We start from the raw sequence: 25268 nt of genomic DNA on the forward strand, positions 1-25268 counted from the left end.
CGTTGTTCACTAGCACAAAGACAATTAAAATCACCCCCTACGATCAGGGGAGATGACCCAGTACAGTACAATGGCAATATCCCAAATAAATTAATTCTCTCTTGCTTATCAGGGGAAGCATAAACATTCATTACACGTAGGGTAAAACCATTAAATTTAAAATGCACTAAAACCACTCTGCCTGGTACTATTTCTGTGACAGTATTTATAGTAATATTTCTCCCACGACAGAGGAAGCCCACCCCCGCTGACTTGTTGTCATTGGAGCCAGACCAGATGGAGGGCCCCAGTCTCCAATCTGTCTTGATGTCATTATAATTTAGTGCATGTTGTATCCCGCATTCCTGTAATAAACATATGTCAAAGTCAGTGGTTTCTAAGTACTTAAATAGAGCAGCCCTACGAACTGGGCTCTTTAATGACCTCACATTCAGTGAGACAAGTCTTAATGTGGGCATTCATAGGTCAGGGTGGTGGATCTTCCATGAGGACACCTGACTCAAAGCCCTGTATGTCAAATTGCTCCAGAACATCCGGGCTAGAGGACCCAAACGACTCGATATTCTGTGAGCTGGCGGTTGCCCCCTCGTAGGTCACGGTTCCCAGCCACATTCCAGGAGACGCTGGGGCTTCGACATTCCGTCTCTTTTTCGGGGCAGACTCCACCAGGTCACTGGTGCAGTCCTCCTCTTCCTCCACCTCCTCCAGGGGGAGAGACTGGTCCATCAGGATAAGATCACCAACACAGATTCCCTGATGTTCGCCACCTAGAAGCAAAGCCCCCTCATCTGGCTGGCTAATCGCCCTGGAAGATCCTGAGGCCATCGCTGCGTGGTCCCCTGTAGCCAACCGCACAGGGGCACCACCCTCCAGCACAACAGGATCGGTATCGGGAACCATCGACACGGAGGATACCCTCCCAGAAGGAGGACCCCTCCGCTCCGGTCCATGCGAGGTCCGCCCATCGTTAAGGGACTTCGATGCAGGGGCCGCCCCAGAGGGGCCTCCGGCTCCCTGCTCCATCCCAGCCTTCTCGCCCTTCGAACCGCCCTCCGACGCCGGCCCGCCAGTGAAGACCGGCGGGCGCATCGGCTCAGCTGCAGAAGATGCAGCTTCTGCGTAGGTCCTGGTCCTGGTCCTGTTGGGGCATCCTCGGAACATGTGCCCCGCCTCACCACAAAGATTGCATTTCCTCCCAGCGGGACAGTCCTTCATTAAATGTCCGTAACAGCTGCAATTATTGCAGCGGTCTACTTTCCTGCCCGTGCAGGACGTTTGGGTATGACCCATTTGTCCACAGTTCCTGCAACATACCGGCATTCCAGGGTAAAATAAGTAGCCTCTGCTCTTACCGATCAGAAATGTTGAGGGAGGGTGTAGCATTCCTCCCACTCCGCTTGGGTCCCTCTTTAGACGGGCCATGTACCTCCTCTTGCCGCACCAGAAGCCTACCGCGTTCTTCACAGTGCCCAGGTATCTCAGATCATCACAATAACGGATAAGGTAGGTCGAGATGTCTGCAGCTTCCACAAAGGGGTTCGGGAAATGCACCACGATAGGGATCTCGTCATAGGCATACAAGAGACAAAAGGTTAGTCCATCCAATTCATCTAAGTAGTTTTTCTCATTTACCTTTTGTACGAGTTGGTGACAGCATCCCTGGCTCTTGAAGGTGATGGTGTAAGTCCCCTTGTACTCATTGTCCTGGAAGCAGAATATGTCTTCCCGCCGAAACTCCAGAACTCCAAGCAGAATCCTATGGCAGATGTAGTCCAAGTTCTTCTCCGTCCTCGATCCTGCTCCAACTTCAATCCTCACGGTGTTCCGCATCCGGGCATCACCCGATGAATATGTGAGCGTTGCCGGCATCCTTCACTCAGGAACGTACCGACTCTTCTCTCTGAAAGGCGCAAGCCTTCATGGGATAACTTCCCGTTGCTCCCGGACTAATCCTTCCTCCCAATAGCAGCAGGGGGTTAAGTCCCTCCGAAGAGGAACGATCCCCCCAGGCCGAGAGAAAGGGTACCAAGAGCACCTCACAGGCAAGACCACACAGGTAAACCTGATAGATCGTGCCAAAAGGCCGAGAAGCGATAACCAGAATTGGTTTCCGACTACGGTGCCACCCAAGGATTCTGAAAAGTCCATTTGTGGAGATGGCCACCTGGACTCCCGTTAAGAAGACATGCTGTCAACCTCTAGATCCCTCACATGCCTGCACTTTTCGGCTTGCTGCTGCTGCAATCCACGCGTTTTAGATCTGCATAACTCCACCTCTTTTAGCACAGTACCCTCAACCCCCGGCTGTTCCCACCCGCCTCAACACCGTTGGAAGGGAGGAGAACCAATTAAGGCGGGGGGTGGGGGGGGGTGGAACGAGCAGCTGTCTACCCTTAGCAGGAGGGTTGCTGATTAATTACCTCTCCTGCTGCTGCTGCTGCTGGCTGTCCAGCAGCAGACTGAAGGTGGCTGCTGCTGTGCGCAGGTATATAAAGGCTCAGAGCCTATTATGACACGCGCAGCCAGCGTTCCATTGCCACATTCCGTCTACTGCAGGCGGGATACCTGGATGGCTGAATGTCACTGAGAAGCTCACAGAGACCGCCATAAGCAACAGTTTAAAAGAATGCCACAGACTAATCAACCAAACTTTTTGGGTTGGTTTCTCTTTTATAGTCTGCAGGCATTAAATGAAAGAAGTCAGTGTTCCAGCAGAGGGAGACAACGTTTCAGAAAAGGCATTGTAGCAAACCAAAAAAGAAATTTTAAGCGCAGCAGAGTAACCAGCTCACATACCTGTTAGCTCAGGTGAGTTTAAAAGGCTGCTGTTGATAACAAGGGCATTTGCTAAATAGATGGTGTGTGTGCAACAATATACTGAAAGGTCAATTATATTGTGCAGCTTATCTCACCACATGTAGTTATTTAGGTGAAAGCTCCAAAATGCTTGCCTAATATGTCTGTTTATCCAAAAGGAAGTATAGAGGGAGAGCTAGATAGATAGCATTGCATTACATTACATGGCAATGCAATGCACAGTTGCTGAAGTTGAACCAAAATGAGCTTGTCATCTGGCTTCTGCAACTTTTAACATGAAAAATCCAATGAGGAGAAGAAAAGCAAAGCCAAAGAGTCCATCCCAAAATCCGACAAACAAGCCAAATGAACAAAAAGCATTGAATTCAATTCTTTCTGATTTTAGAAACTGCATTAAAGAAGGGGTGCACCGCTCCTGGAGATACTGCAATACCAGGTCAATGCGTGGAGTGGACAGAGCAAGCTCTTTTTCCATCTCCCTGTTCTAAAAATCCATTTAATATATAGTCCCCAGATAGGGGACGTATCAGATATTAAACTGATAAGAACAGATACTACACTTGATCTTAGCCAAAAGGCCGAGAAGCGATAACCAGAATTGGTTTCCGACTACGGTGCCACCCAAGGATTCTGAAAAGTCCATTTGTGGAGATGGCCACCTGGACTCCCGTTAAGAAGACATGCTGTCAACCTCTAGATCCCTCACATGCCTGCACTTTTCGGCTTGCTGCTGCTGCAATCCACGCGTTTTAGATCTGCATAACTCCACCTCTTTTAGCACAGTACCCTCAACCCCCGGCTGTTCCCACCCGCCTCAACACCGTTGGAAGGGAGGAGAACCAATTAAGGCGGGGGGGGGGGTAGAACGAGCAGCTGTCTACCCTTAGCAGGAGGGTTGCTGATTAATTACCTCTCCTGCTGCTGCTGCTGCTGGCTGTCCAGTAGCAGACTGAAGGTGGCTGCTGCTGTGCGCAGGTATATAAAGGCTCAGAGCCTATTATGACACGCGCAGCCAGCGTTCCATTGCCACATTCCGTCTACTGCAGGCGGGATACCTGGATGGCTGAATGTCACTGAGAAGCTCACAGAGACCGCCATAAGCAACAGTTTAAAAGAATGCCACAGACTAATCAACCAAACTTTTTGGGTTGGTTTCTCTTTTATAGTCTGCAAGCATTAAATGAAAGAAGTCAGTGTTCCAGCAGAGGGAGACAACGTTTCAGAAAAGGCATTGTAGCAAACCAAAAAAGAAATTTTAAGCGCAGCAGAGTAACCAGCTCACATACCTGTTAGCTCAGGTGAGTTTAAAAGGCTGCTGTTGATAACAAGGGCATTTGCTAAATAGATGGTGTGTGTGCAACAATATACTGAAAGGTCAATTATATTGTGCAGCTTATCTCACCACCTGTAGTTATTTAGGTGAAAGCTCCAAAATGCTTGCCTAATATGTCTGTTTATCCAAAAGGAAGTATAGAGGGAGAGCTAGATAGATAGCATTGCATTACATTACATGGCAATGCAATGCACAGTTGCTGAAGTTGAATCAAAATGAGCTTGTCATCTGGCTTCTGCAACTTTTAACATGAAAAATCCAATGAGGAGAAGAAAAGCAAAGCCAAAGAGTCCATCCCAAAATCCGACAAACAAGCCAAATGAACAAAAAGCATTGAATTCAATTCTTTCTGATTTTAGAAACTGCATTAAAGAAGGGGTGCACCGGTCCTGGAGATACTGCAATACCAGGTCAATGCGTGGAGTGGACAGAGCAAGCTCTTTTTCCATCTCCCTGTTCTAAAAATCCATTTAATATATGGTCCCCAGATAGGGGACGTATCAGATATTAAACTGATAAGAACAGATACTACACTTGATCTTAGCCAAAAGGCCGAGAAGCGATAACCAGAATTGGTTTCCGACTACGGTGCCACCCAAGGATTCTGAAAAGTCCATTTGTGGAGATGGCCACCTGGACTCCCGTTAAGAAGACATGCTGTCAACCTCTAGATCCCTCACATGCCTGCACTTTTCGGCTTGCTGCTGCTGCAATCCACGCGTTTTAGATCTGCATAACTCCACCTCTTTTAGCACAGTACCCTCAACCCCCGGCTGTTCCCACCCGCCTCAACACCGTTGGAAGGGAGGAGAACCAATTAAGGCGGGGGGGGGGTGGAACGAGCAGCTGTCTACCCTTAGCAGGAGGGTTGCTGATTAATTACCTCTCCTGCTGCTGCTGCTGCTGGCTGTCCAGTAGCAGACTGAAGGTGGCTGCTGCTGTGCGCAGGTATATAAAGGCTCAGAGCCTATTATGACACACGCAGCCAGCGTTCCATTGCCACATTCCGTCTACTGCAGGCGGGATACCTGGATGGCTGAATGTCACTGAGAAGCTCACAGAGACCGCCATAAGCAACAGTTTAAAAGAATGCCACAGACTAATCAACCAAACTTTTTGGGTTGGTTTCTCTTTTATAGTCTGCAGGCATTAAATGAAAGAAGTCAGTGTTCCAGCAGAGGGAGACAACGTTTCAGAAAAGGCATTGTAGCAAACCAAAAAAGAAATTTTAAGCGCAGCAGAGTAACCAGCTCACATACCTGTTAGCTCAGGTGAGTTTAAAAGGCTGCTGTTGATAACAAGGGCATTTGCTAAATAGATGGTGTGTGTGCAACAATATACTGAAAGGTCAATTATATTGTGCAGCTTATCTCACCACCTGTAGTTATTTAGGTGAAAGCTCCAAAATGCTTGCCTAATATGTCTGTTTATCCAAAAGGAAGTATAGAGGGAGAGCTAGATAGATAGCATTGCATTACATTACATGGCAATGCAATGCACAGTTGCTGAAGTTGAACCAAAATGAGCTTGTCATCTGGCTTCTGCAACTTTTAACATGAAAAATCCAATGAGGAGAAGAAAAGCAAAGCCAAAGAGTCCATCCCAAAATCCGACAAACAAGCCAAATGAACAAAAAGCATTGAATTCAATTCTTTCTGATTTTAGAAACTGCATTAAAGAAGGGGTGCACCGGTCCTGGAGATACTGCAATACCAGGTCAATGCGTGGAGTGGACAGAGCAAGCTCTTTTTCCATCTCCCTGTTCTAAAAATCCATTTAATATATGGTCCCCAGATAGGGGACGTATCAGATATTAAACTGATAAGAACAGATACTACACTTGATCTTAGCCAAAAGGCCGAGAAGCGATAACCAGAATTGGTTTCCGACTACGGTGCCACCCAAGGATTCTGAAAAGTCCATTTGTGGAGATGGCCACCTGGACTCCCGTTAAGAAGACATGCTGTCAACCTCTAGATCCCTCACATGCCTGCACTTTTCGGCTTGCTGCTGCTGCAATCCATGCGTTTTAGATCTGCATAACTCCACCTCTTTTAGCACAGTACCCTCAACCCCCGGCTGTTCCCACCCGCCTCAACACCGTTGGAAGGGAGGAGAACCAATTAAGGCGGGGGGGGGGGTGGAACGAGCAGCTGTCTACCCTTAGCAGGAGGGTTGCTGATTAATTACCTCTCCTGCTGCTGCTGCTGCTGCTGGCTGTCCAGCAGCAGACTGAAGGTGGCTGCTGCTGTGCGCAGGTATATAAAGGCTCAGAGCCTATTATGACACGCGCAGCCAGCGTTCCATTGCCACATTCCGTCTACTGCAGGCGGGATACCTGGATGGCTGAATGTCACTGAGAAGCTCACAGAGACCGCCATAAGCAACAGTTTAAAAGAATGCCACAGACTAATCAACCAAACTTTTTGGGTTGGTTTCTCTTTTATAGTCTGCAGGCATTAAATGAAAGAAGTCAGTGTTCCAGCAGAGGGAGACAACGTTTCAGAAAAGGCATTGTAGCAAACCAAAAAAGAAATTTTAAGCGCAGCAGAGTAACCAGCTCACATACCTGTTAGCTCAGGTGAGTTTAAAAGGCTGCTGTTGATAACAAGGGCATTTGCTAAATAGATGGTGTGTGTGCAACAATATACTGAAAGGTCAATTATATTGTGCAGCTTATCTCACCACCTGTAGTTATTTAGGTGAAAGCTCCAAAATGCTTGCCTAATATGTCTGTTTATCCAAAAGGAAGTATAGAGGGAGAGCTAGATAGATAGCATTGCATTACATTACATGGCAATGCAATGCACAGTTGCTGAAGTTGAACCAAAATGAGCTTGTCATCTGGCTTCTGCAACTTTTAACATGAAAAATCCAATGAGGAGAAGAAAAGCAAAGCCAAAGAGTCCATCCCAAAATCCGACAAACAAGCCAAATGAACAAAAAGCATTGAATTCAATTCTTTCTGATTTTAGAAACTGCATTAAAGAAGGGGTGCACCGGTCCTGGAGATACTGCAATACCAGGTCAATGCGTGGAGTGGACAGAGCAAGCTCTTTTTCCATCTCCCTGTTCTAAAAATCCATTTAATATATGGTCCCCAGATAGGGGACGTATCAGATATTAAACTGATAAGAACAGATACTACACTTGATCTTAGCCAAAAGGCCGAGAAGCGATAACCAGAATTGGTTTCCGACTACGGTGCCACCCAAGGATTCTGAAAAGTCCATTTGTGGAGATGGCCACCTGGACTCCCGTTAAGAAGACATGCTGTCAACCTCTAGATCCCTCATATGCCTGCACTTTTCGGCTTGCTGCTGCTGCAATCCACGCGTTTTAGATCAGCATAACTCCACCTCTTTTAGCACAGTACCCTCAACCCCCGGCTGTTCCCACCCGCCTCAACACCGTTGGAAGGGAGGAGAACCAATTAAGGCGGGGGGGGGTGGAACGAGCAGCTGTCTACCCTTAGCAGGAGGGTTGCTGATTAATTACCTCTCCTGCTGCTGCTGCTGCTGGCTGTCCAGCAGCAGACTGAAGGTGGCTGCTGCTGTGCGCAGGTATATAAAGGCTCAGAGCCTATTATGACACGCGCAGCCAGCGTTCCATTGCCACATTCCGTCTACTGCAGGCGGGATACCTGGATGGCTGAATGTCACTGAGAAGCTCACAGAGACCTCCATAAGCAACAGTTTAAAAGAATGCCACAGACTAATCAACCAAACTTTTTGGGTTGGTTTCTCTTTTATAGTCTGCAGGCATTAAATGAAAGAAGTCAGTGTTCCAGCAGAGGGAGACAACGTTTCAGAAAAGGCATTGTAGCAAACCAAAAAAGAAATTTTAAGCGCAGCAGAGTAACCAGCTCACATACCTGTTAGCTCAGGTGAGTTTAAAAGGCTGCTGTTGATAACAAGGGCATTTGCTAAATAGATGGTGTGTGTGCAACAATATACTGAAAGGTCAATTATATTGTGCAGCTTATCTCACCACCTGTAGTTATTTAGGTGAAAGCTCCAAAATGCTTGCCTAATATGTCTGTTTATCCAAAAGGAAGTATAGAGGGAGAGCTAGATAGATAGCATTGCATTACATTACATGGCAATGCAATGCACAGTTGCTGAAGTTGAACCAAAATGAGCTTGTCATCTGGCTTCTGCAACTTTTAACATGAAAAATCCAATGAGGAGAAGAAAAGCAAAGCCAAAGAGTCCATCCCAAAATCCGACAAACAAGCCAAATGAACAAAAAGCATTGAATTCAATTCTTTCTGATTTTAGAAACTGCATTAAAGAAGGGGTGCACCGGTCCTGGAGATACTGCAATACCAGGTCAATGCGTGGAGTGGACAGAGCAAGCTCTTTTTCCATCTCCCTGTTCTAAAAATCCATTTAATATATGGTCCCCAGATAGGGGACGTATCAGATATTAAACTGATAAGAACAGATACTACACTTGATCTTAGCCAAAAGGCCGAGAAGCGATAACCAGAATTGGTTTCCGACTACGGTGCCACCCAAGGATTCTGAAAAGTCCATTTGTGGAGATGGCCACCTGTACTCCCGTTAAGAAGACATGCTGTCAACCTCTAGATCCCTCACATGCCTGCACTTTTCGGCTTGCTGCTGCTGCAATCCACGCGTTTTAGATCTGCATAACTCCACCTCTTTTAGCACAGTACCCTCAACCCCCGGCTGTTCCCACCCGCCTCAACACCGTTGGAAGGGAGGAGAACCAATTAAGGCGGGGGGGGGGGGGTGGAACGAGCAGCTGTCTACCCTTAGCAGGAGGGTTGCTGATTAATTACCTCTCCTGCTGCTGCTGCTGCTGCTGGCTGTCCAGCAGCAGACTGAAGGTGGCTGCTGCTGTGCGCAGGTATATAAAGGCTCAGAGCCTATTATGACACGCGCAGCCAGCGTTCCATTGCCACATTCCGTCTACTGCAGGCGGGATACCTGGATGGCTGAATGTCACTGAGAAGCTCACAGAGACCGCCATAAGCAACAGTTTAAAAGAATGCCACAGACTAATCAACCAAACTTTTTGGGTTGGTTTCTCTTTTATAGTCTGCAGGCATTAAATGAAAGAAGTCAGTGTTCCAGCAGAGGGAGACAACGTTTCAGAAAAGGCATTGTAGCAAACCAAAAAAGAAATTTTAAGCGCAGCAGAGTAACCAGCTCACATACCTGTTAGCTCAGGTGAGTTTAAAAGGCTGCTGTTGATAACAAGGGCATTTGCTAAATAGATGGTGTGTGTGCAACAATATACTGAAAGGTCAATTATATTGTGCAGCTTATCTCACCACCTGTAGTTATTTAGGTGAAAGCTCCAAAATGCTTGCCTAATATGTCTGTTTATCCAAAAGTAAGTATAGAGGGAGAGCTAGATAGATAGCATTGCATTACATTACATGGCAATGCAATGCACAGTTGCTGAAGTTGAACCAAAATGAGCTTGTCATCTGGCTTCTGCAACTTTTAACATGAAAAATCCAATGAGGAGAAGAAAAGCAAAGCCAAAGAGTCCATCCCAAAATCCGACAAACAAGCCAAATGAACAAAAAGCATTGAATTCAATTCTTTCTGATTTTAGAAACTGCATTAAAGAAGGGGTGCACCGGTCCTGGAGATACTGCAATACCAGGTCAATGCGTGGAGTGGACAGAGCAAGCTCTTTTTCCATCTCCCTGTTCTAAAAATCCATTTAATATATGGTCCCCAGATAGGGGACGTATCAGATATTAAACTGATAAGAACAGATACTACACTTGATCTTAGCCAAAAGGCCGAGAAGCGATAACCAGAATTGGTTTCCGACTACGGTGCCACCCAAGGATTCTGAAAAGTCCATTTGTGGAGATGGCCACCTGGACTCCCGTTAAGAAGACATGCTGTCAACCTCTAGATCCCTCACATGCCTGCACTTTTCGGCTTGCTGCTGCTGCAATCCACGCGTTTTAGATCTGCATAACTCCACCTCTTTTAGCACAGTACCCTCAACCCCTGGCTGTTCCCACCCGCCTCAACACCGTTGGAAGGGAGGAGAACCAATTAAGGCGGGGGGGGGGGGTGGAACGAGCAGCTGTCTACCCTTAGCAGGAGGGTTGCTGATTAATTACCTCTCCTGCTGCTGCTGCTGCTGCTGGCTGTCCAGCAGCAGACTGAAGGTGGCTGCTGCTGTGCGCAGGTATATAAAGGCTCAGAGCCTATTATGACACGCGCAGCCAGCGTTCCATTGCCACATTCCGTCTACTGCAGGCGGGATACCTGGATGGCTGAATGTCACTGAGAAGCTCACAGAGACCGCCATAAGCAACAGTTTAAAAGAATGCCACAGACTAATCAACCAAACTTTTTGGGTTGGTTCCTCTTTTATAGTCTGCAGGCATTAAATGAAAGAAGTCAGTGTTCCAGCAGAGGGAGACAACGTTTCAGAAAAGGCATTGTAGCAAACCAAAAAAGAAATTTTAAGCGCAGCAGAGTAACCAGCTCACATACCTGTTAGCTCAGGTGAGTTTAAAAGGCTGCTGTTGATAACAAGGGCATTTGCTAAATAGATGGTGTGTGTGCAACAATATACTGAAAGGTCAATTATATTGTGCAGCTTATCTCACCACCTGTAGTTATTTAGGTGAAAGCTCCAAAATGCTTGCCTAATATGTCTGTTTATCCAAAAGGAAGTATAGAGGGAGAGCTAGATAGATAGCATTGCATTACATTACATGGCAATGCAATGCACAGTTGCTGAAGTTGAACCAAAATGAGCTTGTCATCTGGCTTCTGCAACTTTTAACATGAAAAATCCAATGAGGAGAAGAAAAGCAAAGCCAAAGAGTCCATCCCAAAATCCGACAAACAAGCCAAATGAACAAAAAGCATTGAATTCAATTCTTTCTGATTTTAGAAACTGCATTAAAGAAGGGGTGCACCGGTCCTGGAGATACTGCAATACCAGGTCAATGCGTGGAGTGGACAGAGCAAGCTCTTTTTCCATCTCCCTGTTCTAAAAATCCATTTAATATATGGTCCCCAGATAGGGGACGTATCAGATATTAAACTGATAAGAACAGATACTACACTTGATCTTAGCCAAAAGGCCGAGAAGCGATAACCAGAATTGGTTTCCGACTACGGTGCCACCCAAGGATTCTGAAAAGTCCATTTGTGGAGATGGCCACCTGGACTCCCGTTAAGAAGACATGCTGTCAACCTCTAGATCCCTCACATGCCTGCACTTTTCGGCTTGCTGCTGCTGCAATCCACGCGTTTTAGATCTGCATAACTCCACCTCTTTTAGCACAGTACCCTCAACCCCCGGCTGTTCCCACCCGCCTCAACACCGTTGGAAGGGAGGAGAACCAATTAAGGCGGGGGGGGGGTGGAACGAGCAGCTGTCTACCCTTAGCAGGAGGGTTGCTGATTAATTACCTCTCCTGCTGCTGCTGCTGCTGCTGGCTGTCCAGCAGCAGACTGAAGGTGGCTGCTGCTGTGCGCAGGTATATAAAGGCTCAGAGCCTATTATGACACGCGCAGCCAGCGTTCCATTGCCACATTCCGTCTACTGCAGGCGGGATACCTGGATGGCTGAATGTCACTGAGAAGCTCACAGAGACCGCCATAAGCAACAGTTTAAAAGAATGCCACAGACTAATCAACCAAACTTTTTGGGTTGGTTTCTCTTTTATAGTCTGCAGGCATTAAATGAAAAAAGTCAGTGTTCCAGCAGAGGGAGACAACGTTTCAGAAAAGGCATTGTAGCAAACCAAAAAAGAAATTTTAAGCGCAGCAGAGTAACCAGCTCACATACCTGTTAGCTCAGGTGAGTTTAAAAGGCTGCTGTTGATAACAAGGGCATTTGCTAAATAGATGGTGTGTGTGCAACAATATACTGAAAGGTCAATTATATTGTGCAGCTTATCTCACCACCTGTAGTTATTTAGGTGAAAGCTCCAAAATGCTTGCCTAATATGTCTGTTTATCCAAAAGGAAGTATAGAGGGAGAGCTAGATAGATAGCATTGCATTACATTACATGGCAATGCAATGCACAGTTGCTGAAGTTGAACCAAAATGAGCTTGTCATCTGGCTTCTGCAACTTTTAACATGAAAAATCCAATGAGGAGAAGAAAAGCAAAGCCAAAGAGTCCATCCCAAAATCCGACAAACAAGCCAAATGAACAAAAAGCATTGAATTCAATTCTTTCTGATTTTAGAAACTGCATTAAAGAAGGGGTGCACCGGTCCTGGAGATACTGCAATACCAGGTCAATGCGTGGAGTGGACAGAGCAAGCTCTTTTTCCATCTCCCTGTTCTAAAAATCCATTTAATATATGGTCCCCAGATAGGGGACGTATCAGATATTAAACTGATAAGAACAGATACTACACTTGATCTTAGCCAAAAGGCCGAGAAGCGATAACCAGAATTGGTTTCCGACTACGGTGCCACCCAAGGATTCTGAAAAGTCCATTTGTGGAGATGGCCACCTGGACTCCCGTTAAGAAGACATGCTGTCAACCTCTAGATCCCTCACATGCCTGCACTTTTCGGCTTGCTGCTGCTGCAATCCACGCGTTTTAGATCTGCATAACTCCACCTCTTTTAGCACAGTACCCTCAACCCCCGGCTGTTCCCACCCGCCTCAACACCGTTGGAAGGGAGGAGAACCAATTAAGGCGGGGGGGGGGTGGAACGAGCAGCTGTCTACCCTTAGCAGGAGGGTTGCTGATTAATTACCTCTCCTGCTGCTGCTGCTGCTGCTGGCTGTCCAGCAGCAGACTGAAGGTGGCTGCAGCTGTGCGCAGGTATATAAAGGCTCAGAGCCTATTATGACACGCGCAGCCAGCGTTCCATTGCCACATTCCGTCTACTGCAGGCGGGATACCTGGATGGCTGAATGTCACTGAGAAGCTCACAGAGACCGCCATAAGCAACAGTTTAAAAGAATGCCACAGACTAATCAACCAAACTTTTTGGGTTGGTTTCTCTTTTATAGTCTGCAGGCATTAAATGAAAGAAGTCAGTGTTCCAGCAGAGGGAGACAACGTTTCATAAAAGGCATTGTAGCAAACCAAAAAAGAAATTTTAAGCGCAGCAGAGTAACCAGCTCACATACCTGTTAGCTCAGGTGAGTTTAAAAGGCTGCTGTTGATAACAAGGGCATTTGCTAAATAGATGGTGTGTGTGCAACAATATACTGAAAGGTCAATTATATTGTGCAGCTTATCTCACCACCTGTAGTTATTTAGGTGAAAGCTCCAAAATGCTTGCCTAATATGTCTGTTTATCCAAAAGGAAGAATAGAGGGAGAGCTAGATAGATAGCATTGCATTACATTACATGGCAATGCAATGCACAGTTGCTGAAGTTGAACCAAAATGAGCTTGTCATCTGGCTTCTGCAACTTTTAACATGAAAAATCCAATGAGGAGAAGAAAAGCAAAGCCAAAGAGTCCATCCCAAAATCCGACAAACAAGCCAAATGAACAAAAAGCATTGAATTCAATTCTTTCTGATTTTAGAAACTGCATTAAAGAAGGGGTGCACCGGTCCTGGAGATACTGCAATACCAGGTCAATGCGTGGAGTGGACAGAGCAAGCTCTTTTTCCATCTCCCTGTTCTAAAAATCCATTTAATATATGGTCCCCAGATAGGGGACGTATCAGATATTAAACTGATAAGAACAGATACTACACTTGATCTTAGCCAAAAGGCCGAGAAGCGATAACCAGAATTGGTTTCCGACTACGGTGCCACCCAAGGATTCTGAAAAGTCCATTTGTGGAGATGGCCACCTGGACTCCCGTTAAGAAGACATGCTGTCAACCTCTAGATCCCTCACATGCCTGCACTTTTCGGCTTGCTGCTGCTGCAATCCACGCGTTTTAGATCTGCATAACTCCACCTCTTTTAGCACAGTACCCTCAACCCCCGGCTGTTCCCACCCGCCTCAACACCGTTGGAAGGGAGGAGAACCAATTAAGGCGGGGGGGGGGGGGGGTGGAACGAGCAGCTGTCTACCCTTAGCAGGAGGGTTGCTGATTAATTACCTCTCCTGCTGCTGCTGCTGCTGCTGGCTGTCCAGCAGCAGACTGAAGGTGGCTGCTGCTGTGCGCAGGTATATAAAGGCTCAGAGCCTATTATGACACGCGCAGCCAGCGTTCCATTGCCACATTCCGTCTACTGCAGGCGGGATACCTGGATGGCTGAATGTCACTGAGAAGCTCACAGAGACCGCCATAAGCAACAGTTTAAAAGAATGCCACAGACTAATCAACCAAACTTTTTGGGTTGGTTTCTCTTTTATAGTCTGCAGGCATTAAATGAAAGAAGTCAGTGTTCCAGCAGAGGGAGACAACGTTTCAGAAAAGGCATTGTAGCAAACCAAAAAAGAAATTTTAAGCGCAGCAGAGTAACCAGCTCACATACCTGTTAGCTCAGGTGAGTTTAAAAGGCTGCTGTTGATAACAAGGGCATTTGCTAAATAGATGGTGTGTGTGCAACAATATACTGAAAGGTCAATTATATTGTGCAGCTTATCTCACCACCTGTAGTTATTTAGGTGAAAGCTCCAAAATGCTTGCCTAATATGTCTGTTTATCCAAAAGGAAGTATAGAGGGAGAGCTAGATAGATAGCATTGCATTACATTACATGGCAATGCAATGCACAGTTGCTGAAGTTGAACCAAAATGAGCTTGTCATCTGGCTTCTGCAACTTTTAACATGAAAAATCCAATGAGGAGAAGAAAAGCAAAGCCAAAGAGTCCATCCCAAAATCCGACAAACAAGCCAAATGAACAAAAAGCATTGAATTCAATTCTTTCTGATTTTAGAAACTGCATTAAAGAAGGGGTGCACCGGTCCTGGAGATACTGCAATACCAGGTCAATGCGTGGAGTGGACAGAGCAAGCTCTTTTTCCATCTCCCTGTTCTAAAAATCCATTTAATATATGGTCCCCAGATAGGGGACGTATCAGATATTAAACTGATAAGAACAGATACTACACTTGATCTTAGCCAAAAGGCCGAGAAGCGATAACCAGAATTGGTTTCCGACTACGGTGCCACCCAAGGATTCTGAAAAGTCCATTTGTGGAGATGGCCACCTGGACTCCCGTTAAGAAGACATGCTGTCAACCTCTAGATCCCTCACATGCCTGCACTTTTCGGCTTGCTGCTGCTGCAATCCACGCGTTTTAGATCTGCATAACTCCACCTCTTTTAGCACAGTACCCTCAACCCCCGGCTGTTCCCACCCGCCTCAACACCGTTGGAAGGGAGAAGAACCAATTAAGGCGGGGGGGGGGGGGTGGAACGAGCAGCTGTCTACCCTTAGCAGGAGGGTTGCTGATTAATTACCTCTCCTGCTGCTGCTGCTGCTGCTGGCTGTCCAGCAGCAGACTGAAGGTGGCTGCTGCTGTGCGCAGGTATATAAAGGCTCAGAGCCTATTATGACACGCGCAGCCAGCGTTCCATTGCCACATTCCGTCTACTGCAGGCGGGATACCTGGATGGCTGAATGTCACTGAGAAGCTCACAGAGACCGCCATAAGCAACAGTTTAAAAGAATGCCACAGACTAATCAACCAAACTTTTTGGGTTGGTTTCTCTTTTATAGTCTGCAGGCATTAAATGAAAGAAGTCAGTGTTCCAGCAGAGGGAGACAACGTTTCAGAAAAGGCATTGTAGCAAACCAGAAAAGAAATTTTAAGCGCAGCAGAGTAACCAGCTCACATACCTGTTAGCTCAGGTGAGTTTAAAAGGCTGCTGTTGATAACAAGGGCATTTGCTAAATAGATGGTGTGTGTGCAACAATATACTGAAAGGTCAATTATATTGTGCAGCTTATCTCACCACCTGTAGTTATTTAGGTGAAAGCTCCAAAATGCTTGCCTAATATGTCTGTTTATCCAAAAAGAAGTATAGAGGGAGAGCTAGATAGATAGCATTGCATTACATTACATGGCAATGCAATGCACAGTTGCTGAAGTTGAACCAAAATGAGCTTGTCATCTGGCTTCTGCAACTTTTAACATGAAAAATCCAATGAGGAGAAGAAAAGCAAAGCCAAAGAGTCCATCCCAAAATCCGACAAACAAGCCAAATGAACAAAAAGCATTGAATTCAATTCTTTCTGATTTTAGAAACTGCATTAAAGAAGGGGTGCACCGGTCCTGGAGATACTGCAATACCAGGTCAATGCGTGGAGTGGACAGAGCAAGCTCTTTTTCCATCTCCCTGTTCTAAAAATCCATTTAATATATGGTCCCCAGATAGGGGACGTATCAGATATTAAATTGATAAGAACAGATACTACACTTGATCTTAGCCAAAAGGCCGAGAAGCGATAACCAGAATTGGTTTCCGACTACGGTGCCACCCAAGGATTCTGAAAAGTCCATTTGTGGAGATGGCCACCTGGACTCCCGTTAAGAAGACATGCTGTCAACCTCTAGATCCCTCACATGCCTGCACTTTTCGGCTTGCTGCTGCTGCAATCCACGCGTTTTAGATCTGCATAACTCCACCTCTTTTAGCACAGTACCCTCAACCCCCGGCTGTTCCCACCCGCCTCAACACCGTTGGAAGGGAGGAGAACCAATTAAGGCGGGGGGGGGGGTGGAACGAGCAGCTGTCTACCCTTAGCAGGAGGGTTGCTGATTAATTACCTCTCCTGCTGCTGCTGCTGCTGCTGGCTGTCCAGCAGCAGACTGAAGGTGGCTGCTGCTGTGCGCAGGTATATAAAGGCTCAGAGCCTATTATGACACGCGCAGCCAGCGTTCCATTGCCACATTCCGTCTACTGCAGGCGGGATACCTGGATGGCTGAATGTCACTGAGAAGCTCACAGAGACCGCCATAAGCAACAGTTTAAAAGAATGCCACAGACTAATCAACCAAACTTTTTGGGTTGGTTTCTCTTTTATAGTCTGCAGGCATTAAATGAAAGAAGTCAGTGTTCCAGCAGAGGGAGACAACGTTTCAGAAAAGGCATTGTAGCAAACCAAAAAAGAAATTTTAAGCGCAGCAGAGTAACCAGCTCACATACCTGTTAGCTCAGGTGAGTTTAAAAGGCTGCTGTTGATAACAAGGGCATTTGCTAAATAGATGGTGTGTGTGCAACAATATACTGAAAGGTCAATTATATTGTGCAGCTTATCTCACCACCTGTAGTTATTTAGGTGAAAGCTCCAAAATGCTTGCCTAATATGTCTGTTTATCCAAAAGGAAGTATAGAGGGAGAGCTAGATAGATAGCATTGCATTACATTACATGGCAATGCAATGCACAGTTGCTGAAGTTGAACCAAAATGAGCTTGTCATCTGGCTTCTGCAACTTTTAACATGAAAAATCCAATGAGGAGAAGAAAAGCAAAGCCAAAGAGTCCATCCCAAAATCCGACAAACAAGCCAAATGAACAAAAAGCATTGAATTCAATTCTTTCTGATTTTAGAAACTGCATTAAAGAAGGGGTGCACCGGTCCTGGAGATACTGCAATACCAGGTCAATGCGTGGAGTGGACAGAGCAAGCTCTTTTTCCATCTCCCTGTTCTAAAAATCCATTTAATATATGGTCCCCAGATAGGGGACGTATCAGATATTAAATTGATAAGAACAGATACTACACTTGATCTTAGCCAAAAGGCCGAGAAGCGATAACCAGAATTGGTTTCCGACTACGGTGCCACCCAAGGATTCTGAAAAGTCCATTTGTGGAGATGGCCACCTGGACTCCCGTTAAGAAGACATGCTGTCAACCTCTAGATCCCTCACATGCCTGCACTTTTCGGCTTGCTGCTGCTGCAATCCACGCGTTTTAGATCTGCATAACTCCACCTCTTTTAGCACAGTACCCTCAACCCCCGGCTGTTCCCACCCGCCTCAACACCGTTGGAAGGGAGGAGAACCAATTAAGGCGGGGGGGGGGGTGGAACGAGCAGCTGTCTACCCTTAGCAGGAGGGTTGCTGATTAATTACCTCTCCTGCTGCTGCTGCTGCTGCTGGCTGTCCAGCAGCAGACTGAAGGTGGCTGCTGCTGTGCGCAGGTATATAAAGGCTCAGAGCCTATTATGACACGCGCAGCCAGCGTTCCATTGCCACATTCCGTCTACTGCAGGCGGGATACCTGGATGGCTGAATGTCACTGAGAAGCTCACAGAGACCGCCATAAGCAACAGTTTAAAAGAATGCCACAGACTAATCAACCAAACTTTTTGGGTTGGTTTCTCTTTTATAGTCTGCAGGCATTAAATGAAAGAAGTCAGTGTTCCAGCAGAGGGAGACAACGTTTCAGAAAAGGCATTGTAGCAAACCAAAAAAGAAATTTTAAGCGCAGCAGAGTAACCAGCTCACATACCTGTTAGCTCAGGTGAGTTTAAAAGGCTGCTGTTGATAACAAGGGCATTTGCTAAATAGATGGTGTGTGTGCAACAATATACTGAAAGGTCAATTATATTGTGCAGCTTATCTCACCACCTGTAGTTATTTAGGTGAAAGCTCCAAAATGCTTGCCTAATATGTCTGTTTATCCAAAAGGAAGAATAGAGGGAGAGCTAGATAGATAGCATTGCATTACATTACATGGCAATGCAATGCACAGTTGCTGAAGTTGAACCAAAATGAGCTTGTCATCTGGCTTCTGCAACTTTTAACATGAAAAATCCAATGAGGAGAAGAAAAGCAAAGCCAAAGAGTCCATCCCAAAATCCGACAAACAAGCCAAATGAACAAAAAGCATTGAATTCAATTCTTTCTGATTTTAGAAACTGCATTAAAGAAGGGGTGCACCGGTCCTGGAGATACTGCAATACCAGGTCAATGCGTGGAGTGGACAGAGCAAGCTCTTTTTCCATCTCCCTGTTCTAAAAATCCATTTAATATATGGTCCCCAGATAGGGGACGTATCAGATATTAAACTGATAAGAACAGATACTACACTTGATCTTAGCCAAAAGGCCGAGAAGCGATAACCAGAATTGGTTTCCGACTACGGTGCCACCCAAGGATTCTGAAAAGTCCATTTGTGGAGATGGCCACCTGGACTCCCGTTAAGAAGACATGCTGTCAACCTCTAGATCCCTCACATGCCTGCACTTTTCGGCTTGCTGCTGCTGCAATCCACGCGTTTTAGATCTGCATAACTCCACCTCTTTTAGCACAGTACCCTCAACCCCCGGCTGTTCCCACCCGCCTCAACACCGTTGGAAGGGAGGAGAACCAATTAAGGCGGGGGGGGGGGGGGGTGGAACGAGCAGCTGTCTACCCTTAGCAGGAGGGTTGCTGATTAATTACCTCTCCTGCTGCTGCTGCTGCTGCTGCTGGCTGTCCAGCAGCAGACTGAAGGTGGCTGCTGCTGTGCGCAGGTATATAAAGGCTCAGAGCCTATTATGACACGCGCAGCCAGCGTTCCATTGCCACATTCCGTCTACTGCAGGCGGGATACCTGGATGGCTGAATGTCACTGAGAAGCTCACAGAGACCGCCATAAGCAACAGTTTAAAAGAATGCCACAGACTAATCAACCAAACTTTTTGGGTTGGTTTCTCTTTTATAGTCTGCAGGCATTAAATGAAAGAAGTCAGTGTTCCAGCAGAGGGAGACAACGTTTCAGAAAAGGCATTGTAGCAAACCAAAAAAGAAATTTTAAGCGCAGCAGAGTAACCAGCTCACATACCTGTTAGCTCAGGTGAGTTTAAAAGGCTGCTGTTGATAACAAGGGCATTTGCTAAATAGATGGTGTGTGTGCAACAATATACTGAAAGGTCAATTATATTGTGCAGCTTATCTCACCACCTGTAGTTATTTAGGTGAAAGCTCCAAAATGCTTGCCTAATATGTCTGTTTATCCAAAAGGAAGTATAGAGGGAGAGCTAGATAGATAGCATTGCATTACATTACATGGCAATGCAATGCACAGTTGCTGAAGTTGAACCAAAATGAGCTTGTCATCTGGCTTCTGCAACTTTTAACATGAAAAATCCAATGAGGAGAAGAAAAGCAAAGCCAAAGAGTCCATCCCAAAATCCGACAAACAAGCCAAATGAACAAAAAGCATTGAATTCAATTCTTTCTGATTTTAGAAACTGCATTAAAGAAGGGGTGCACCGGTCCTGGAGATACTGCAATACCAGGTCAATGCGTGGAGTGGACAGAGCAAGCTCTTTTTCCATCTCCCTGTTCTAAAAATCCATTTAATATATGGTCCCCAGATAGGGGACGTATCAGATATTAAACTGATAAGAACAGATACTACACTTGATCTTAGCCAAAAGGCCGAGAAGCGATAACCAGAATTGGTTTCCGACTACGGTGCCACCCAAGGATTCTGAAAAGTCCATTTGTGGAGATGGCCACCTGGACTCCCGTTAAGAAGACATGCTGTCAACCTCTAGATCCCTCACATGCCTGCACTTTTCGGCTTGCTGCTGCTGCAATCCACGCGTTTTAGATCTGCATAACTCCACCTCTTTTAGCACAGTACCCTCAACCCCCGGCTGTTCCCACCCGCCTCAACACCGTTGGAAGGGAGAAGAACCAATTAAGGCGGGGGGGGGGGGGTGGAACGAGCAGCTGTCTACCCTTAGCAGGAGGGTTGCTGATTAATTACCTCTCCTGCTGCTGCTGCTGCTGCTGGCTGTCCAGCAGCAGACTGAAGGTGGCTGCTGCTGTGCGCAGGTATATAAAGGCTCAGAGCCTATTATGACACGCGCAGCCAGCGTTCCATTGCCACATTCCGTCTACTGCAGGCGGGATACCTGGATGGCTGAATGTCACTGAGAAGCTCACAGAGACCGCCATAAGCAACAGTTTAAAAGAATGCCACAGACTAATCAACCAAACTTTTTGGGTTGGTTTCTCTTTTATAGTCTGCAGGCATTAAATGAAAGAAGTCAGTGTTCCAGCAGAGGGAGACAACGTTTCAGAAAAGGCATTGTAGCAAACCAGAAAAGAAATTTTAAGCGCAGCAGAGTAACCAGCTCACATACCTGTTAGCTCAGGTGAGTTTAAAAGGCTGCTGTTGATAACAAGGGCATTTGCTAAATAGATGGTGTGTGTGCAACAATATACTGAAAGGTCAATTATATTGTGCAGCTTATCTCACCACCTGTAGTTATTTAGGTGAAAGCTCCAAAATGCTTGCCTAATATGTCTGTTTATCCAAAAAGAAGTATAGAGGGAGAGCTAGATAGATAGCATTGCATTACATTACATGGCAATGCAATGCACAGTTGCTGAAGTTGAACCAAAATGAGCTTGTCATCTGGCTTCTGCAACTTTTAACATGAAAAATCCAATGAGGAGAAGAAAAGCAAAGCCAAAGAGTCCATCCCAAAATCCGACAAACAAGCCAAATGAACAAAAAGCATTGAATTCAATTCTTTCTGATTTTAGAAACTGCATTAAAGAAGGGGTGCACCGGTCCTGGAGATACTGCAATACCAGGTCAATGCGTGGAGTGGACAGAGCAAGCTCTTTTTCCATCTCCCTGTTCTAAAAATCCATTTAATATATGGTCCCCAGATAGGGGACGTATCAGATATTAAATTGATAAGAACAGATACTACACTTGATCTTAGCCAAAAGGCCGAGAAGCGATAACCAGAATTGGTTTCCGACTACGGTGCCACCCAAGGATTCTGAAAAGTCCATTTGTGGAGATGGCCACCTGGACTCCCGTTAAGAAGACATGCTGTCAACCTCTAGATCCCTCACATGCCTGCACTTTTCGGCTTGCTGCTGCTGCAATCCACGCGTTTTAGATCTGCATAACTCCACCTCTTTTAGCACAGTACCCTCAACCCCCGGCTGTTCCCACCCGCCTCAACACCGTTGGAAGGGAGGAGAACCAATTAAGGCGGGGGGGGGGGTGGAACGAGCAGCTGTCTACCCTTAGCAGGAGGGTTGCTGATTAATTACCTCTCCTGCTGCTGCTGCTGCTGCTGGCTGTCCAGCAGCAGACTGAAGGTGGCTGCTGCTGTGCGCAGGTATATAAAGGCTCAGAGCCTATTATGACACGCGCAGCCAGCGTTCCATTGCCACATTCCGTCTACTGCAGGCGGGATACCTGGATGGCTGAATGTCACTGAGAAGCTCACAGAGACCGCCATAAGCAACAGTTTAAAAGAATGCCACAGACTAATCAACCAAACTTTTTGGGTTGGTTTCTCTTTTATAGTCTGCAGGCATTAAATGAAAGAAGTCAGTGTTCCAGCAGAGGGAGACAACGTTTCAGAAAAGGCATTGTAGCAAACCAAAAAAGAAATTTTAAGCGCAGCAGAGTAACCAGCTCACATACCTGTTAGCTCAGGTGAGTTTAAAAGGCTGCTGTTGATAACAAGGGCATTTGCTAAATAGATGGTGTGTGTGCAACAATATACTGAAAGGTCAATTATATTGTGCAGCTTATCTCACCACCTGTAGTTATTTAGGTGAAAGCTCCAAAATGCTTGCCTAATATGTCTGTTTATCCAAAAGGAAGTATAGAGGGAGAGCTAGATAGATAGCATTGCATTACATTACATGGCAATGCAATGCACAGTTGCTGAAGTTGAACCAAAATGAGCTTGTCATCTGGCTTCTGCAACTTTTAACATGAAAAATCCAATGAGGAGAAGAAAAGCAAAGCCAAAGAGTCCATCCCAAAATCCGACAAACAAGCCAAATGAACAAAAAGCATTGAATTCAATTCTTTCTGATTTTAGAAACTGCATTAAAGAAGGGGTGCACCGGTCCTGGAGATACTGCAATACCAGGTCAATGCGTGGAGTGGACAGAGCAAGCTCTTTTTCCATCTCCCTGTTCTAAAAATCCATTTAATATATGGTCCCCAGATAGGGGACGTATCAGATATTAAATTGATAAGAACAGATACTACACTTGATCTTAGCCAAAAGGCCGAGAAGCGATAACCAGAATTGGTTTCCGACTACGGTGCCACCCAAGGATTCTGAAAAGTCCATTTGTGGAGATGGCCACCTGGACTCCCGTTAAGAAGACATGCTGTCAACCTCTAGATCCCTCACATGCCTGCACTTTTCGGCTTGCTGCTGCTGCAATCCACGCGTTTTAGATCTGCATAACTCCACCTCTTTTAGCACAGTACCCTCAACCCCCGGCTGTTCCCACCCGCCTCAACACCGTTGGAAGGGAGGAGAACCAATTAAGGCGGGGGGGGGGGTGGAACGAGCAGCTGTCTACCCTTAGCAGGAGGGTTGCTGATTAATTACCTCTCCTGCTGCTGCTGCTGCTGCTGGCTGTCCAGCAGCAGACTGAAGGTGGCTGCTGCTGTGCGCAGGTATATAAAGGCTCAGAGCCTATTATGACACGCGCAGCCAGCGTTCCATTGCCACATTCCGTCTACTGCAGGCGGGATACCTGGATGGCTGAATGTCACTGAGAAGCTCACAGAGACCGCCATAAGCAACAGTTTAAAAGAATGCCACAGACTAATCAACCAAACTTTTTGGGTTGGTTTCTCTTTTATAGTCTGCAGGCATTAAATGAAAGAAGTCAGTGTTCCAGCAGAGGGAGACAACGTTTCAGAAAAGGCATTGTAGCAAACCAAAAAAGAAATTTTAAGCGCAGCAGAGTAACCAGCTCACATACCTGTTAGCTCAGGTGAGTTTAAAAGGCTGCTGTTGATAACAAGGGCATTTGCTAAATAGATGGTGTGTGTGCAACAATATACTGAAAGGTCAATTATATTGTGCAGCTTATCTCACCACCTGTAGTTATTTAGGTGAAAGCTCCAAAATGCTTGCCTAATATGTCTGTTTATCCAAAAGGAAGTATAGAGGGAGAGCTAGATAGATAGCATTGCATTACATTACATGGCAATGCAATGCACAGTTGCTGAAGTTGAACCAAAATGAGCTTGTCATCTGGCTTCTGCAACTTTTAACATGAAAAATCCAATGAGGAGAAGAAAAGCAAAGCCAAAGAGTCCATCCCAAAATCCGACAAACAAGCCAAATGAACAAAAAGCATTGAATTCAATTCTTTCTGATTTTAGAAACTGCATTAAAGAAGGGGTGCACCGGTCCTGGAGATACTGCAATACCAGGTCAATGCGTGGAGTGGACAGAGCAAGCTCTTTTTCCATCTCCCTGTTCTAAAAATCCATTTAATATATGGTCCCCAGATAGGGGACGTATCAGATATTAAACTGATAAGAACAGATTTTTTTATCGAAAGCCCGAATTCGTGTACAAAACCCGAGTGCGCTTAAAAAAGTGACAAGTGCCACAAAAAAAGTGCACTAGGATGCTGGTCTTCTTGAAACCCTCTCCAAAAGGAGAAGGGTCCCCCAAACCATTCCCCGTCCCTCCGAGCCAAAAGGCCACAGCGAGGAACAGGTCCAAAAAGCCACCTCCAGCCGAAGCCAGAGGCGACCCAATCTTACCCCCAGCACCTGCCCGAGTTCTCACCCGAGCAAGGCACTGGGAGCCAAAGACTGTGCTCCCCTCCCGGAAGAGGGGAGCCAACAACGCTCTCCTCCCGAAAGAGGAGAGCCAGGGGGGTTCAGGGGGGAGCGGAACCTGATGGCCACACACTCCCCCCCTAGACCTGCCAAGAGAGGAACCCGTAAGGGAACCGCATCCCGACAAAATCTTAGTAGGACGTGACACACGTGAATAAGTGGACACACAGTGACAAAGAAATTAAATAAATAGTGAAGGTTTCACAGTATAATACTGCCCGGACCTTCGACCGGGAATTGAAAAATTCCCCATCCTAAGGCCAGAAGGCCCGGAATAAGGGTGTGTGCGAAGAAAGAAAATTTGAAGTGCTTGTGCAAATGTGCCATAAACTCAAGTGGGGTTCCCAATCCCAGTGAGTTAAGGCACCCCAGGGTCACCACTCCTGGGGCACTTCACACTTCGGGCTTTCGATCTTCCCCGGCCCAATGGCGTCGATCCTGGGGGGCCATGCTTTCCACCAGATGACTATATTAGCCACCTGGCGTACTAACAAGCGCCTAAACCCCAGTGTGCATAATGTATCAATCTACTAGGGCGGCCAACATCCAAAACCGCCTTTTCGAAAGATACTACACTTGATCTTAGCCAAAAGGCCGAGAAGCGATAACCAGAATTGGTTTCCGACTACGGTGC

At 46.2% G+C, this 25268-nt stretch overlaps 16 non-coding genes and 2 pseudogenes across 16 annotated transcripts; all 18 read right to left on the reverse strand.

Moving 5' to 3' along the window:
* Positions 1-3216: 3216 nt before the first annotated feature.
* LOC141237950 (U2 spliceosomal RNA) lies at positions 3217-3407 on the reverse strand. The gene has a single exon (XR_012303470.1). It is a non-coding gene; the product is annotated as a U2 spliceosomal RNA (small nuclear RNA).
* A 1116-nt stretch (positions 3408-4523) lies between these two features.
* Positions 4524-4714, reverse strand: LOC141238170 (U2 spliceosomal RNA). Its single transcript, XR_012303664.1, has one exon. It is a non-coding gene; the product is annotated as a U2 spliceosomal RNA (small nuclear RNA).
* A 1115-nt stretch (positions 4715-5829) lies between these two features.
* Positions 5830-6020, reverse strand: LOC141238171 (U2 spliceosomal RNA). The gene has a single exon (XR_012303665.1). It is a non-coding gene; the product is annotated as a U2 spliceosomal RNA (small nuclear RNA).
* Positions 6021-7139: 1119 nt separating this feature from the next.
* On the reverse strand, positions 7140-7330 carry LOC141238172 (U2 spliceosomal RNA). The gene has a single exon (XR_012303666.1). It is a non-coding gene; the product is annotated as a U2 spliceosomal RNA (small nuclear RNA).
* Positions 7331-8444: 1114 nt separating this feature from the next.
* On the reverse strand, positions 8445-8635 carry LOC141238173 (U2 spliceosomal RNA). Its single transcript, XR_012303667.1, has one exon. It is a non-coding gene; the product is annotated as a U2 spliceosomal RNA (small nuclear RNA).
* Positions 8636-9756: 1121 nt separating this feature from the next.
* LOC141238174 (U2 spliceosomal RNA) lies at positions 9757-9947 on the reverse strand. The gene has a single exon (XR_012303668.1). It is a non-coding gene; the product is annotated as a U2 spliceosomal RNA (small nuclear RNA).
* A 1120-nt stretch (positions 9948-11067) lies between these two features.
* On the reverse strand, positions 11068-11258 carry LOC141238175 (U2 spliceosomal RNA). The gene has a single exon (XR_012303669.1). It is a non-coding gene; the product is annotated as a U2 spliceosomal RNA (small nuclear RNA).
* Positions 11259-12376: 1118 nt separating this feature from the next.
* On the reverse strand, positions 12377-12567 carry LOC141238176 (U2 spliceosomal RNA). Its single transcript, XR_012303670.1, has one exon. It is a non-coding gene; the product is annotated as a U2 spliceosomal RNA (small nuclear RNA).
* Positions 12568-13685: 1118 nt separating this feature from the next.
* LOC141238177 (U2 spliceosomal RNA) lies at positions 13686-13876 on the reverse strand. Its single transcript, XR_012303671.1, has one exon. It is a non-coding gene; the product is annotated as a U2 spliceosomal RNA (small nuclear RNA).
* A 1123-nt stretch (positions 13877-14999) lies between these two features.
* LOC141238179 (U2 spliceosomal RNA) lies at positions 15000-15190 on the reverse strand. The gene has a single exon (XR_012303673.1). It is a non-coding gene; the product is annotated as a U2 spliceosomal RNA (small nuclear RNA).
* A 1121-nt stretch (positions 15191-16311) lies between these two features.
* On the reverse strand, positions 16312-16502 carry LOC141238473 (U2 spliceosomal RNA). The gene has a single exon (XR_012303956.1). It is a non-coding gene; the product is annotated as a U2 spliceosomal RNA (small nuclear RNA).
* Positions 16503-17621: 1119 nt separating this feature from the next.
* On the reverse strand, positions 17622-17812 carry LOC141238474 (U2 spliceosomal RNA). Its single transcript, XR_012303957.1, has one exon. It is a non-coding gene; the product is annotated as a U2 spliceosomal RNA (small nuclear RNA).
* A 1119-nt stretch (positions 17813-18931) lies between these two features.
* LOC141238180 (U2 spliceosomal RNA) lies at positions 18932-19122 on the reverse strand. The gene has a single exon (XR_012303674.1). It is a non-coding gene; the product is annotated as a U2 spliceosomal RNA (small nuclear RNA).
* A 1126-nt stretch (positions 19123-20248) lies between these two features.
* LOC141238181 (U2 spliceosomal RNA) lies at positions 20249-20439 on the reverse strand. Its single transcript, XR_012303675.1, has one exon. It is a non-coding gene; the product is annotated as a U2 spliceosomal RNA (small nuclear RNA).
* A 1121-nt stretch (positions 20440-21560) lies between these two features.
* On the reverse strand, positions 21561-21751 carry LOC141238475 (U2 spliceosomal RNA). Its single transcript, XR_012303958.1, has one exon. It is a non-coding gene; the product is annotated as a U2 spliceosomal RNA (small nuclear RNA).
* A 1119-nt stretch (positions 21752-22870) lies between these two features.
* LOC141238476 (U2 spliceosomal RNA) lies at positions 22871-23061 on the reverse strand. Its single transcript, XR_012303959.1, has one exon. It is a non-coding gene; the product is annotated as a U2 spliceosomal RNA (small nuclear RNA).
* Positions 23062-24180: 1119 nt separating this feature from the next.
* Positions 24181-24359, reverse strand: LOC141237961 (U2 spliceosomal RNA; annotated as a pseudogene).
* A 789-nt stretch (positions 24360-25148) lies between these two features.
* On the reverse strand, positions 25149-25240 carry LOC141237988 (U2 spliceosomal RNA; annotated as a pseudogene).
* Positions 25241-25268: the final 28 nt, after the last annotated feature.

The sequence above is a fragment of the Phyllobates terribilis genome, unplaced genomic scaffold (genome assembly GCF_046119375.1).
Source record: "Phyllobates terribilis strain yellow unplaced genomic scaffold, ASM4611937v1 Scaffold_737__1_contigs__length_740118, whole genome shotgun sequence".
Taxonomy (NCBI): Eukaryota; Metazoa; Chordata; class Amphibia; order Anura; family Dendrobatidae; genus Phyllobates; species Phyllobates terribilis.